We start from the raw sequence: 15,908 nt of genomic DNA on the forward strand, positions 1-15,908 counted from the left end.
CAAACTTTTTTTGTGTAGTAACTGTTAGCCTCCACTTCCTCCTTACAAATCTAATCTAGTTGGTTTTTTTTTTTAATGTTTATTTATTTATGTGAGTACATTGTTGTTCTTTTCAGAAGAGGGTATCTGGTCCCATTACAGATGGTTGTGAGCCACCATGTGGTTGCTGGCAATTGAACTCAGGACCTCTGGAAGAGCAGTCAGGGCTCTTAACTGTTTTTGTTATTGTTGTTGTTGTTTTGGTTTGGTTTTTGTTTTTGATTTTTGTTTTGTTTTGAGACAGGGTTTCTCTGTATAGCCCTGGCTGTCCTGGAACTCACTCTGTAGACCAGGCTGGCCTCGAACTCAGAAATCTGCCTGCCTCTGCCTCCCAAGTGCTGGGATTAAAGGTGTGCACCACCACCGCCTTGTGGCTCTTAACTGTTGAGCCATCTCTCCAGCCCCTCAAATCCAGTTCTTGATCTGGATCTCAATCTATGGATCTTGACCCCTCTGGGGTTGAGTGACCCTTTCACAGAAGTCACCTAAGACCATCAGAAAACACAGATATTTACATTATGATTCATAACAGTAGCAAAATTCCAGTTATGAAGTGGTGACAAAAATAATTTTATCCTTGAAGATCACCTCAACATGAGCAGTTTAATTAATTAAAGGATCACGCCATTAGGGACGTTGAGAACTACTGATCAAAACCAAGGCTGCCCTGAAGGCAGCTGGGTAGATATCAGGAAGGCTTTAAGCAAAGACAGCTGCAGTTAGGACCAGGTCTTGGTGACTTTGGATTAATACCTACTGGAACAGTGAGCACCAAACGTTTTCTGGAGCTGGACTTCATGTCTTGTTTTGGGACAGACTCATCCATCCGTTGGTATTTCTCGTCATGTCTGTCAACTTTGAGTGACTGTCCTGCAGAGTAGGAGCACATGGAGCAAGAAAACGTCATGCCTTCTCTTGGGGACAGACAGATGTGCCTGAGCTTAATGAAATCTTCGCTACTCACCTACCCTGCCATCCCTTTTGTTCCTGTTTATCGTTGCCTAGTTGGTACTGAGTGTACCCGCTGGTACTGGTGAAACTGAGAAGGGCTTTATGCACTCCATCAGCAGTCTAATAAGGGAAACAGTTGCAGTGGAGGTTGTTTTCAGGGTCGGAGATGGAACTCAGGGCTTCAAACATGCCAGGCAAGCATGCTGCCATGGAGCCATATCACCCTGTGCTAGTTCTACCTACATGGATCTACAACACGAATCATGAAGTCATGATTATCTTGTCAACTGTTTTGGTCACTTCCCCATTCCGGGCCTCTGTCTAGTGTTTGAGCATATTTTATATCACTTAAACCCTTACCAAAAAATAAAAATATGATGGTCCCATTTCACATATGATAGGTCCTAGGTGGCGAGTTTGCATCAGTGCTTGTCTGCTCTTTAATCCTTGGTTGGTCTGATCTCAAAAATCTGTTTCTCACAGCCATGCTGCTCTGCTCTCTGGAGAATCAGTCATGAGGACCATTGAGGACATAGGTCAAGGCCCCTTTTAGTTTAGTTGGCTAGATGAAGCCTCCTGAAAAAGGTCCTGCTCTGTTCTGACCTGCCTGTCCCTTCTGACAGCCAACACCCAAGCCCTGTTGCTTTTCTATTTTCATCCCAATCTCGGCTTCCTAGAATGATCTAGTCTTTCTAAGATCAAGCCATTATGATCAGCATGTAATCATGTATGTCCTTGACTCGGAGGTCTGTGATAAACCAGGCATGCTGCTGTGTGTCTGCACTTCCAGGACACAGAGAAGGGGATCCTGAGTTCAAGGCCAGTCTTGGTTACACAGAAACATCCTGTCTCAAACAGAAGCATACACACCATGGGCCTTTAAGTGATTCCCTAAAAGAGTCAGACCTACTTGTTTCCCCCTCCTCTTTCTGCTGTATATATGTATATATGTTTGAACGTATTTAGATACATGAATCTATGAATACACATATGGAGGCCATAGGTCAACCATAGATGTCTGGCTCCTCAGTCTCCCTCCACCTTGGTTTGTTTGCTTGTTTGTTTGTTTGTTTGTTTGTTTTTTATTAGGTATTTTCCTCATTTACATTTCCAATGCTATCCCAAAAGTCCCCCATACCCTCCCCCTCCCACTCCCCTACCCACCCACTCCCACTTTTTGGCCTTGGCGTTCCCCTGTACTGGGACATATAAAGTTTGCAAGTCCAGTGGGCCTCTCTTTCCAGTGATGGCCGACTAGGCCATCTTTTGATACATATGCCGCTAGAGTCAAGAGCTCCGGGGTACTGGTTAGTTCATAATGTTGTTCCACCTATAGGGTTGCAGATCCCTTTAGCTCCTTGGGTATTTTCTCTAGCTCCTCCATTGGGGGCCCTGTGATCCATCCAATAGCTGACTGTGAGCATCCACTTATGTGTTTGCTAGGCCCTGGCATAGTCTCACAAGAGACAGCTATATCAGGGTCCTATCAGCAAAATCTTGCTAGTGTATGCAATGGTGTCAGCGTTTGGAGGCTGATTATGAGATGGATCCCTGGATATGGCAGTCTCTAGATGGTCCATCCTTTTGTCTCAGCTCCAAACTTTGTCTCTGTAACTCCTTCCATGGGTGTTTTGTTCCCAATTCTAAGAAGGGGCAAAAATATGGAACGCTTCATGAATTTGCGTGTCATCCTTGCGCAGGGGCCATGCTAATCTTCTCTGTATCGTTCCAATTTTAGTCTATGTGCTACCGAAGCGAGCACTGTTTGTTTGTTTTGAATAATTAATTTTTTTAATTTTTATTTTATTTTGTTTTTTTCAAGACAGGGTTTCTCTGTGTAGCCCAGGCTGTCCTGGAACTCACTCTGTAGACCAGGCTGGCCTCGAACTCAGAAATTCGCCTGCCTCTGCCTCCCAAGTGCTGGGTTTAAAGTCGGTGCCACCACCATCCGGCGCAGTAAGTGTTTTTAACCCTTAACTATCTCTCCAGACCTCCACTTTGGTTTTGGAGACTGGGTCTCTCAGTGAACCTGGAGCTCTCCAGTTTGATTGCCTGGGTAAAAAGGCTCCAAGGTCCCTCCTGCCTGTGTCTCCCTGGAGCTGGTATTATATGAACAATGGAGGCACCTGACTTTTTATGTCAGTGCTGGGAGTAAAACTCAGGTCCTCATGCTGGCATAGCAAACATGGTACTGATTGAGCCATCTCTCCAGACCCCCAGATTACTCTTAAGTCTGCCATTCAAAGCCACCCGCTAGCTGTCCCTTCCCTGGTGTTTCACCCTCTGTCTTTCTCTTTCTCCATGTTCTTGTGTGTATGTATATGTGTATGTGTGGAGGTAGATGGATATTCTGCCTGCATGTATGTCTATGTACATATGCATACCTGGTGCCTTGCAGAGGCCAGAAGAATGTGTGTTATCTCCTGGGATTAGAGTTACAAACAGTTGTGCACTGTTGTGTAGCTGCTAGGTCTCGAACTTGAGTTCTCTGGAAGACCTGATAGTGCTCTTACTTACTGAGCCGTTACTCCAGTCCCTTCTCTTGGGTTCCTTTTCTTTCTTTCTTCCTTCCTTCCTTCCTTCCTTTCTTTCTTTCTTTCTTTCTTTCTTCCTTTCTTCCTTTCTTCCTTTCTTCCTTTCTTCCTTTCTTCCTTTCCTCCTTTCTTCCTTTCTTCCTTTCTTCTTTTTTTTTTCCAGACAGGGTTTCTCTGTGTACCCCTGACTGTCCTAGAACTAACTCTATAGACCAGGCTGGTCTCAAACTCAGAGATCTGCCTGCCTTAGCATCCTGAGTGCTGAGATTAAAGAACCTGTCTCTCAGGTTCTTGCCAACTGAAATTATTTGCTCTCCTGAATGTAATTCTACTTCTCTTGCTTCTGCGGCTCTTTTCAGGCATTCTTTCTACCTGGAAGGTCTTTTCCTTGTTTCCTCTCCAACTTTTACACATTGTCTAATATCCAGCTAGAATGCTACTTGCTGCATGGTGGAGTTAATAAGCTAGTAACAGGGCAAACAAATATGTATGTAATTTCTACCATGTGCCATGGTTTAGTAAGTCTTTTGTCTTTGGCAGATAGAAATTTCCTTTAAAAAACAGAATCAAAATCTCATCTGTATATTTGCCTATAAACTTGAATTTAGTACATTTTAATTTTCCCCATTTCATTTTATCCTAACCTAATTACAGCTCTATAATTATTTGTTAGATATATTAATTTTAAAAATTGAAGGACTGGGTTAGCTAAGTAGTAGAGTCTTTGCCTGGCATGTGCAAGGCCCGAGAACCTAGCCCTGTAGTGAGAGCTATAGCAAAACAGAAACAATGAACTCACATAGAGGAAATGGAGGGCCGGGGGTATGATGCAGGGGCAGCACACTTTCCTGGCATGGAAAACACACTAAGCTCAATCCCCAGCTCTGTGAGGCAAAGAACAAATTCAAAATAACAAAATGAAATCCTTAAGCAGAGCGACTTGAACATATGGAAGCCTTCATAAGCTGACACAGCTGTGAAGACATCTCAGCAGCCATGGGTTTCAGTGTGTGGAAGCTGAGGTAGACTTGGAGCCAGCAGGGGACTCTTACAGGGCACAGTGAGTCATTTGCACAGTAGCTTCTTCAGAGGAAAAGGATGGGACACAGAGTACAGGGTGGGGGAGAGGAAGGGCTGGAATAGCAATGAGTTTCATTCTTTAACTATTGCTCAACATCCTGGTATTTGGGGAATTTGCCTCCTTTGCCTGGGACAAATTGCCCACTGGCCTGGATTGCTTGTCCTGGGTGGACCTGTTGGCTTTCCTCTGATCTTTTCAGACCTGTTGCTATCTCACTCACCCTGGGACACCTGCTGTATGCAAGCTAGGTATAGCAGTGGATGTTCTTGGGTTCACTAAGCTTGGGTCCAAGTCAGCAAACAACCTCTGGACTTTTACAAGCTCAGAAGGAGGATGGCCTAGGAAAAGGTGTCTCCACATGGGATCTGAGGTAAAAGAAGTGTTGGCAACAGGTGTGGGCAGAGGAAAGGGAGCCTGAGGGTCTTGCCCCAAGGTGGAAGTAGCTTCCATTTCAAGGGCTTGAAAGTCTGCAGGCCACAGATACAAAACTGCAAGACAGAAAGGATTCTTGACTTTGCAATAGACTCTGTGCTTCTCTCTTGGTTCCATTGGCCTCTTGAAGCTTAGTTTACCCCTATAAGGCTCTATCTTAGTGCCTGCAGCCTGCTAAGGTGCCTTCTAAAATCCAAGGTTCCAACCATAGCCATTTGGAAAGTGAGACACTCCTAGGTTCCATGGGATGTTTGGAACTCATAAAGTTATCTGTGGAAATCTAAGTCAAGGCTTTTCCTCAAATGCAAACATTTCTATCTCAGGGTCCAAATATGCCCATAGAGGCCACGTGGCGTGTAGGGGAGGGTGGCTCCTGGACCTGGGCGAGAACCACCAATGGTCTTTTAAGTACGGCTGTGTCCTAGGAATTGGTATGAGGGTCCAGACTCTTTACTGAGGTTTGAAAGGGGCTGTGACTTCCTGAAAAGTTAAACAAAACAAAAACACATTTTTTTCAGAGGCTGAAGGTAGGGCTGTGTGGACATTTCTGCTCCCCCTATTTCCTATGGGCCGTGCATAAACATGTGTGATAGGAAACTATGACCAGGACAGTGACGTGCCCAGCCACCCCAAACCTGCCGATAGGACTGCCCTTTTCTGCTCAGACAACACTACCCCTACCCTACCCTTCCTCCTTCCATTTTGCTCTCAGGGCCACAGGGAACCTAGGCTAGTGGCTGCTGTTTATCAAGAGGAGGACGGAGCTGACAGGGAGGAATGTTCTCTTACGAGGCTGGCATTAGGGTGCAGGAAAGGTGGAATGCGCCCTTCCCTAGACACAGGGGGTGCCAAACTTTGGAGTGCCTCTTTAAATTTCGAACTCGGTCCGACATTCCTGCAAGTAATTGTGACTGCATTCTAAGAATCCACCCATGAGAAATGCGTGCCAGCGAAGAGTTCCTGTGCATTCATCTAAAACTCGAAGCATGGCAGCATCCCTGAGTGTTTGAAAGAACACAGCGTCTATTGTGTGGCAAGTGCTATTTATTTGTCTCTAGGCAGTTTTTGGTGTACATCTAAATTCAGAGGACTTCCCCCAGACCCCCACCCCCATCATCTCTAATGGAGGATCCTTTCCTCTTCTGATCAACTAAGAATCACTGCTCTCATTTAAGATCTTCACTATTTGTTTATTATGCACTACTTTCTTGTTTTTCTGAGAGTCTTATAGTCTTGGCTGGCCTCAAAGTTGGTATGTAGCCAGAGATGACCCTGAATCTGTCTTCCTGCCTACCCCTTAGTTCTAAGATTCCAGCTGCTATCCCTAGCTTTTCTCCCCTGATAAGGAAACTGTGTTCTAGCTTAGGAAGCTTGGAAATGCAGTGACACCCAGCTTCCTGACTATCTCCCTACCTCTGATCAACTTTGAGAACAGCTACATAAAGAACATCCGGGTCCTTTCTCACCCTACCCCCATCCCTGAGTTGAAAGGTGTCTGTAGGGCACCTGGGGAAAGAAAGGACTCATTGAGGCTTGCCTGATCTGATCAACGGTCAGTCGGACAAGAGAAACAACCACACACCACACCAGGCCTTGGCAACGAAGAGCAGCACAAAGTGATGATGTCACTGTTACAGCAGAGAAGGCCAAGCTGGGAGCTAGACCTACCCCACGCAGTCCTTCCTCTAAGCCTTTGAGTTAAGGATTACTGTTACCTTCTCTTTACGGATTCGAGCATTGAAGCATAGGTTAATGACAAAGTCACACGGTTATTAAAGGAGTCTGGATAGGATCTCCAGACCCTGAAATGGCACAGCTTTTCTTTTTTCTTTTTCTTTTTTTTTTTTTTTTTTTTTCGAGACAGGGTTTCTCTGTGTAGCCCTGGCTGTCCTGGAACTCACTCTGTAGACCAGGCTGGCCTCAAACTCAGAAATCCGCCTGCCTCTGCCTCCCGAGTGCTGGGATTAAAGGCGTGCACCACCACACCCGGCTGGCACTGCTTTTCTTAATCACTACATGATTTTGCCCAAGAATCATACTGACCTCAGCTGTCTCACAGGAGGCTCTACCTGGTGCAAAAGCATCTATGCTATATTTTCCAGGGCTAGGAGGACTTGTGGTACACTCAACTCTGTAGGGTGAAGTAGTCCTTAAAAGTCCCCTCCTGCCTGGTGCTAGTGCACACCTTTAATCCCAGTACAAAGGAACAGAGTCAGGTGAATCTCTGTGAGTCAAGGCCAACCTGGTCTACACAGCTAAATCTAGGAAAGTCAAGGTTACATAAAGAGACCAGTTTAAAAAAGAAAGGGAAGAAAAAGGAAAAAGAAAAAGAAAAAAAAGAAAATTTCCTTCTGACTGAGGCAGAGGGGTGTAGCCCAATAAACTCTTGGCCACAAGAAGTGGGCCTCCCTCCCTCCCCCAACCCCAACTACTAAGCTCTCAGCTGGGCCCTTCAGAATGGTTTGGGGCCAGCCTGAGTTTTGGAATTTTTTTCATAACTTGTTCTCTCTGGCCTTTAATACAGCTCCTGCCTTTCCTCTCTGTAATTAGCGTGAACCTTAAACCCCCAGCAAGCTCTTTGAAAGTGGTGTGTGTGTGTGTGTGTGTGTGTGTGTGTGTGTGTGTGTGTGTGTGTAGTATTAAATGTATTCTGTCCTCTCCCCACGTGTAGACTGAGCACAAACTCACCACCTAATAAATGTTCACTGAGTTCAGTCCAGGGATCCAGGGTCTGTAGACAAACCTCCTACCTCCTGGACTGTTGTTTTGGGTCACTCTGCCTATCCAGTCTCCCAAGAGGCTCCTGGCCTGTGAGAGGCTGGGATCTGGCTTGCTGTCTTGTCAGGGTGTGTGGCGCAGACCAGCGCATTTGCACCTGCGCAGGCACTTGTGGAGCAGAGAGGCTATTTAAGGCTTTGGCAGCTCTGCCTTTTAAAGCCTCCTGGGTCCCTGCAGTGGGCAAAAGGCAAGCCATGGAGGCTGTGTGCAGTAGCTCTCCACTCAAGGCTTCCTGGGAACCACGTGTGTTTACCTTTTACTTCCCTGGAGGCCAAGAGCCACTTTTTCTTTGCAAAGCGAGACAGAAAGTCTGGTGTGAGAGACGGCTGAGCTCCCAGTCTCACAGCGCAATCTCTCAGAAGCTCCAGACTTTGCCACTGTGACTGGGCAGCCCCTGGGGCACAGTGCTGTACAGCAGCCCACACTGCGGACTGATATCATCACGTTACCTCTCAGAACCTCCGGGTCTTCATCGAGGAAACAGACAGACTCTGCATCAACTCCCATCAACTCTCTTCTTGCTCTAGCCTACCATAACATAACCCAAGCCTCTCTGTGGGTCCAGAACAACGGGCCTCCTTCTCAGTACTCCCAGCCCCAGTGCGGGTCAGGATTGACCCCTAGCGTTATCCACCCAGGATTTCTTGTAGGACCAGACAAGCCTACTGACAGAACAAATTGCTACTTCATAACTGTGATTTTGCTACAGTAATGAATTGTAGTGTAAATATCTGACATGCAGGCTATCTGATGTGTGACCCCTGTGGGGTTGAGAACGTCTGCTCTAGAGGTTTGGAACCAAGAGTTTAGAGGTCGTTTGCAAGGTGACATTGCATTCCTCCCCACAAACACAGTCTGGGGAGGAGGGGCTGTGAGGAGAGGAAAGGGGAGATCCCAGATGGCTGATTCTTCCTTCTGATAACCGACCACGGCACTTCAGCCCAGCCCATTTCTGAGAGCTTTGGGGAACAGGGAGAGTTGTCAGGGATGCAAGCTTAGGCTACAGGCACTAAGGTTCTCAGCTTCCTTCACAAAGCCCCAGACCCTAACTTGGGGACCGGAAGGATACAAATGTGGTTCACTGTGGGAGAGAGCAGGAGTGGGCTGCAGGCCACAGCCGCAGGCCTCAGCCGCAGGTCACAGCCATACTGTCACATCCTGCTGCAGAGGTTCCTTGCCACAGGAGGAGAATGAGATTCTTCTGGAAAAGACGGGAAGTGGTGCCTAAGGTAGACTCCCTTGTCACGCGGAATTGAAGGGAGAAAAGTAGAACTACGCGTAGGTAGATTCATCAAGACCTTTGTCCCACAGCCTGCTTCTGCCCTCAGAGGTCAGTCAGTGAGGTCCGGCCCTGCCTCTGTGACTTCACGTACAGTCTCCAGGCCCTGCTGAGAGTGCTGCTGCTCTGAGGCTCTGCTGGAGGCACGAGAAGCATCCAAGAAGGCTCTCTACCCTGGATCCACAGGGCGATGACAGGCCCAGGGTGACAGCTCTCACTTTGTCCACACTTAACCAAGCCAACACTTAAAACAAATCATTACATTCAATCTCCACCTCTCTGTGAGATAAAGAGCCCTGCTGGACTCCATTTCACAGGGCCTCAAGGTCAAGGTCACAGGCTGGCCTAAGGCTGATCCGGTGGTCACTTTTTAGGGAGCTGACCTCAGAGCCTGCACTCCTGGCCAGAGCCCAGCACACCCTTCACATGGGAGCTGGATATGGACATGAACCAGAGTGACAGGACCTTTGGGGCCACCAAGACCTTCAGAAACCAAGTAACTGTTGATCTTGGGGGGGGCGCCCTTTCCTGGGAAGCAGGGTCATGACCCCACTGCCCAGTGCTACTTGCTCAACGTCGCTGACTAAATGAGGAAGGCTAAGGTGAGGAAATCAGGACCTCCTGAGGAAAGAGCAGAGGGGACAGAAAACCTGCTGAGGCAGAGCAGAAGCTGCCCACAAGGACACCCCGTGAGCCCTGTTGAGCTCGAGGCTGGGTGACTCTTCAGTGCACAATTGTCCACGAATGCCCAGCAAATGATGAAAAAAAAAAAAAAAATAGCATCGAGCCCAATGGGTTTTTATCTCCAGGATCCCAGGACCTCCAGCTCTCCTCCTCCCCCAACCCTGAGTTATAAACCTAGGTAAGAAAAGAACAAGCTGTGCTCTGGCCAGGACACGCTGCTCACTGGCTTCTGTAAAGACAAATGAAGCGGCTTCGGAACGGTACAGACAGGTAGACAGATAGCAGAAGGACGTTCTCAGCACACTGATGCTTCAGCTATGAGGAAAGAGACCTAGCAAGTCTCTGTCAAGGACAAGGTGCTGGGGACGCTACGGAATTATGTTCACCAGTTTTCTGTCACTGTGATAAAATAGCCAAGTTAATCAGTTTGTAAGAAAGAAAGGATGGGCCTAGAGAGCTGGCTCAGCCATTAAGAGCGCTTTCTGTTTTTTACTGACCCAGGTTCAGTTCCTAGCACCCACACGGTGGCTCTGAATCATCTGTAACTCTAGTTCCAGGGCATCTAGTAACCTCTTCTGGCCTTTGCAGCCACCAGACCTGCCTGCGGTGCACATAGATACATGCAGACAAAACATTCATACTCATAAATTAAAATAAACAAATCCTTTAAAATAAGAAAGAAAATATTATTTTGGCTCATGGTTTTTTATGATTTATTTTATTTTAATTTTTAAATGAGATGTGTGTGTCTTCAAGGGAGTGTGTGCCTATGAACGCAGGTGCTGGCAGAGACAAGAAGAAAACATTGGGTCCCCTGAGGTTAGAGTCACAGGCCTTCGTGAGCCACCCAGTGTGGGGGGCTGGGAACTGAACTCAAGTCGTCTGCAAGAGCAGTTGGTGGTTCCAACTGCGGAGCCATCTCTCCAGTCTCTGGGCAAATGGTTTCAAAGGCTGCTTGGCCTTGCTGCTTTGGCCTTGTGGCAACTCAGAGCATTATGGTAGGAGAATGTGAAGGAGAAGTCTGCTTGTCCCATGGCAGGCAGGAAGCAACCATAGAAGGGCAAAGGGGTGGGGCCCTAACATCCTCAAGAGTATGACCTAATGACCTAATGTCCTATTTAAAGCTGCACTGCCTCCCAATAGTGCCTTAAACTAAGGACCAAATCTTTAAAGATAGCCCTCTACAGGACATTTAAGATGCAAACTAAAGCAGTCTTTTTTTTTTTTTTTTTTTTTTAAACTCGTGTTTTCCTTCTGATATATTCTTAGTTCAAGCTAGGCATCATTACAGCAACCTTGCTGAGGTTAGGGGACTTGGGAAGAGAATAGTTCTTCTAATGAAATGGAGCAGTTTGGACTTTGCAAGTGTCACAGCACCTAGGGACTTCTCACCCCTTATCTGCCTTCCTAGGCATTCGGCACCACAATTACTTCACTTCAAAGGCAGTGCAGAAGGGTATCCCAGTCCCGATTTCCAGCCTTCAATGTCCTCGAAATAATCCTTAAACTTCCGAAGACCCCCACCAAATTGACTCACTTCCTCCCTTTCTCTTTTTCTTTTTCCACAGGGTCTCATATAAGCCTAGGCTGGCCTAGAATTCTCTTCCTAGTGGAATGAATCAAGAACTAGAAAGTGAGGGTTGGTGAGATGGCTCAGTGGGTAAGAGCACTGACTATTCTTCCAAAGGTCTTGAGTTCAAATCCCAGCAACCACATGGTGTCTCACAACCACCCATAATGAGATCTGACGCCCTCTTCTGGTGTGTCTGAAGACAACTGAGTGTACTTATGTATAATGATAAATTAAAAAAAAAGAACTAGAAAGTAGGTGAATTTAGCCTCTGGGGCCTGAGGAAGGCTGGGCAGGTAAACTGGGCTTTGAAAGCTAAACAGACTAAGGAGAGAAAATAATGAAAATTCTTCCCTAGTCCTGAATACTTTTAAAAAACTCTGTCTCCTCTTGGTGCGTGTCACCTGCTCCTGTTTATATCCTTCGCCCGCCCCCACCTCGATCTAACAACCCAGAGGCTCTGATTCGCCTCCTTAGTGGGGCCTGCAGCTCCCATTGTGGAGGGAGGAATGAACACTTTGGTTATTTTCAGATTCATGATGACGTCAGAAGTGGCCTTCCCCCACGCCCTGCCTTCATCCGTTCCCTCCAACCGCTCGCCCCTGGTTCTTCACTAAGACATCCCCACATGGCCGGGCGTGGTGGCGCACGCCTTTAATCCCAGCACTTGGGAGGCAGAGGCAGGTGGATTTCTGAGTTCGAGGCCAGCCTGGTCTACAAAGTGAGTTCCAGGACAGCCAGGGCTATACAGAGAAACCCTGTCTCGAAAAACCAAAAAAAAAAAAAAAAAAAAAAAAAAAGACATCCCCACATGACCTCTGCAGGCGATGGATGTCTGCGGAGCTGAAGGTCCGGAGCCAGCATTTTCAGTCTCCCAGGAGCCTCCCTAAGCCTCGCAGCTTCCCTGTCTTGCATGACAGCTGTTTGTTTTTTGTGGAGAGCTGACAGTGCATGCTACCTGCCACCCAGCGTGTGGAGACACGGTCCTGCCCTCGGGCCTCTGGGAACCTGAGCTAGACAGACAGCTCCAGATACAAACACAGCTCAAAACCGGGCCAGCTGAGGCCTGAGCTGAGAGCCCTTTATTTCTATATATATGTTAAAAAAAAAAAAAAAAAAAAAAAAAAAAAAAAAACCAAATAAGCTAACCAGATGACTTCTGTGGACAAAGTGGCAGGTGGGGTGGGGGAGACACAGGGGGAGCGACATGACAGGAACATCTTTGTTTCGGATTAGAAGGATGTTTAGTGCAGGCACCACAGGGTTTCTGGTAATGGAAGATGGTGATGTGGCCATAGGCAAGGAGGAATTGGGAACAGAGGACAGACCTAACAGGAGTCAATGGGAGGAAGGGGCCACCTGCTGGGCCTCCCATGGATGCCCCCCTCCCACACATCACCTCTCTGCCCACCAGACTGCCCTTTGGGTCTCAGCCCCAACACTGGCAGTTCAGATCAAACCCTCCTGACCAGGTGCCCGTGGAGAGGGCAGTGGAAGAAGGCAGGGATGGTCAGGATAGATCTTAGGAGACAAGAGTGTGCTGTGGAAGATGCCCACTCTCCAGCCAGGCCAGCCTGGGCTCTTCCTTAGCTCTGCTCTTCCCAGAGGTTCTCACATTCCTGCCCAGGAAAAAAAGATCTTGTGGTTTAACTACACCCAAAAGAATGCCACACACAATGCCTGCCATGTGATAAAGGCACAGACATCACTTTTTGTGTAGGAAAATTTAAAAAGCTATTTATTTTTTTAATGTATAAATTAGGACTAGATAATAAATTCCAGAAACAGGGTAAGTTTGTGTTCTTCACAGGTGACACAGGAATGACAGGTTTGACATGTGTGTTACAAGGAGTTGGCTCATGAGCAGGGGGCAGATTCCTTGGTGTCTTAGATTATGGCCCTAAACAGACCGGCCTGGGACAGGAAGAGAGGAGAGAGTCTAGGGTCTGCCACTTGAACTGCATGCCTTTGGACAAGTCACTAACCTTTCTAGGTACACTTTACCCCTAATTCTATGGTTCCACAGGGCCTACTTGGCATCTCCTGGAAACAGAAGACAGTTATTGTTCGATAATTGGGGGAAGCTATTTGAGATACAGGAAGAATATGGACAGAGAAATACTTCAGAAAGTGTGGTCAGAGTTACTTAAGCTAAGTGATTTCATTTTATTTTTTAGGATTTATTTATTATTATACATAAATACACTATAGCTGACTTCAGATGCACCAGAAGAGGGCATCAGATCTCATTACAGGTGGTTGTCAGCCACCGTGTGGTTGCTGAGATTTGAACTCAGGACCTTCGGAAGAGCAGTCAGTGCTCTTACCTGCTGAGCCATCTCTTCAGCCCATGTAGAAGGCATCTTAAGAAAGGCCTCTGATGTGGTGCCATCTACTTGTGATCCCAGCACAAGGTAGCTCTCTGGTGAGTTCAAGGCCAGCCTGGTCTACTGAGTGAGTTCAAAACAAACAGGGCTATGCATAACACCCTGTCTTAAAAAAGAAGTGGGGGTAAACAAAGGATAGGTGCCTCTTCCCCTATCTAATTTAGAGTTTAGGGGAAAATAAAAGGAAGTTCTTGGGCCAGACTACAGAAGTAAACTTGATAGCACAGAGCTCTTTAAAGAACAGATTGTCTGTGCTGTGGTTCCTCTGGTCATGGCCCAGTTCTGTTAAACAGAAGTCCGTGTGTCATTTCCCCCACATCCACACTCACATGTGTATCCTAGCAACCCCGCCTGCAGCTGTGCTGAGCACAGATGTTCAGGCAGCTAATCCACCAGCAAAGCTGGGTTGCCCAGCAGGTGCTTTCCCACTGAGCTGTGTTCTTAGCACAGTGCCTGCTGTATGCAGTGGTGGGCCCATAGAGGTCAAAGGAGCACCCAACAAAAGGCTATGCTGCAGAAACGTGGTAGTACAGGCCTGTAATCTCAGCATTCAGGAGGTCTAGGCAGGAGGATTGCAAGTTTCAGGCCAGCCTGGATTGTATAGTAAGACCATGGCTTAGATAGATAGATAGATAGATAGATAGATGGATGGATGGATGGATGGATGGATGGATGGATGGATAGATAGATAGATAGATAGATAGATAGATAGATAGATAGATAGATAGATAGGTGAATGGATGGATGGATGGATGGATGGATGGATAGATGGATAGATAGATAGATAGATAGATAGATAGATAGATATTGTTATTGCTTAATAACAACCAGAAAATAGGACAGTGTGTGCTCTGACCCCTTCCTATGAGCAAGAAGAGTCACTTTATCTCCAGTCAAGGACTTCCTCTTCTCCAGTAATTACATGGTGGGGCAAAAGCTTTAGTTCCGAGTCAGCAGATGGGGGATGAGTCATGATGTCTATGGTAGCTGGCTTGGCTTATGTGCCAGGTGGGGCTTTAGGCAAAAGAGCAGAGCTTCCAACGGGCCCAGCTGCATTCACCTGATGGAGCTGATCCTGTGTTTTGGGGAGTTCAGCTCTAAACATCTGCCCACCCTTGTCAGATAGGGAAAATAGACACACAGGATGAGGAGTGTCAGCGGCTAGAGACGGAAAGAAGTCAAAGAGGACTGTAGCCGATAGCCACAGTGATATTAGGATGAAGGGATAGAGACGGGGACAGAAAGAGTCCTGCACTAGGAGTCAACCGGGGCTCATACGCTGACTAATGCTGGTGGCATAACCTTCATGCTCATCCATCATTTTCTTCATTAAAAAAAAAAAAGGAGAAGTTTAAAGGAATCAGAGTGTGAGAGCACATGCTTGAGAGTTCCAGTGCTTGGGAGACTGAGGCAGGAGGATTGTTGTGAGTTTCAAGCTAGCCTGGGCTCAACTTATAAAGAAAATAAAAGGGAAGGCAAGGGGGGAGGGGTAAAGAAGGGAAGGGAAGAGAAGGAAGGGAAGAGGAGGAAAAAAGGGAAGGAGGGAGGGGGAAGGACAGGAAGAGGGAGGAGGAAGGGGAAAGGGAGGGGAAGGGAAGGGAGGGAGAAGGGAAGGAAGGGTGGATACCATACTCAATGAAAGAGGACTTACAAAAGCAGAGGCAGCTCGTGTGCATCTCTGTGGCCTCTGGTTCATGATCTAGGGCTTTCTTTGCACAAATGGTACCTCTTTGGTAAGTGTTGTTCAGATCAATTATTTAAAACAAAATAAGAGGCTGGGGTGTCCCTCACTGGTAAGGAGCCTTCTTAGTTCACTGGTAAGGAGCCTTCTTAGCTCACTGGTAAGGAGCCTTCTTAGCAAGCAAGACACGGGGCCCAATCCCCATTACTGCAGGGAGAAGAAAAAGCAAAAGCAGAAAGGAAGGATTGAGGGGCTGGAGGGGGCTCTGTGGCAGAACACAAGCTGAGCCCGTGCAAGGCTCTGGGTTCCATTCTTAGCTGCAAGACAACACAAAGTCCCTGGGTCACCTGGTTCCCTTTGCTTCTCAGGGCACAGAGAGAGATCCAGTGAGGAACAGGACCTTGCCTAAGGTTGCACAGGACAGCCAGAAGACAGAACATAGAAAGCGCCCATGCTGTGACAGATGCTCAGAAGTCACTCAGCTCCAGTGCC

At 47.2% G+C, this 15,908-nt stretch overlaps 1 protein-coding gene and 1 non-coding gene across 2 annotated transcripts in view; one reads left to right on the forward strand and one right to left on the reverse strand.

The window, feature by feature from the left end:
- The window catches only part of Ninj2 (ninjurin 2), a 107,152-nt gene that overhangs the window by 47,619 nt on the left and 43,625 nt on the right, over positions 1–15,908 (forward strand). The window lies entirely within an intron of this gene.
- Positions 2,646–2,752, reverse strand: Gm25327. The gene has a single exon (XR_003956657.1). It is a non-coding gene; the product is annotated as a U6 spliceosomal RNA (small nuclear RNA).

Source organism: Mus musculus, chromosome 6 (assembly GCF_000001635.26).
Source record: "Mus musculus strain C57BL/6J chromosome 6, GRCm38.p6 C57BL/6J".
Taxonomy (NCBI): Eukaryota; Metazoa; Chordata; class Mammalia; order Rodentia; family Muridae; genus Mus; species Mus musculus.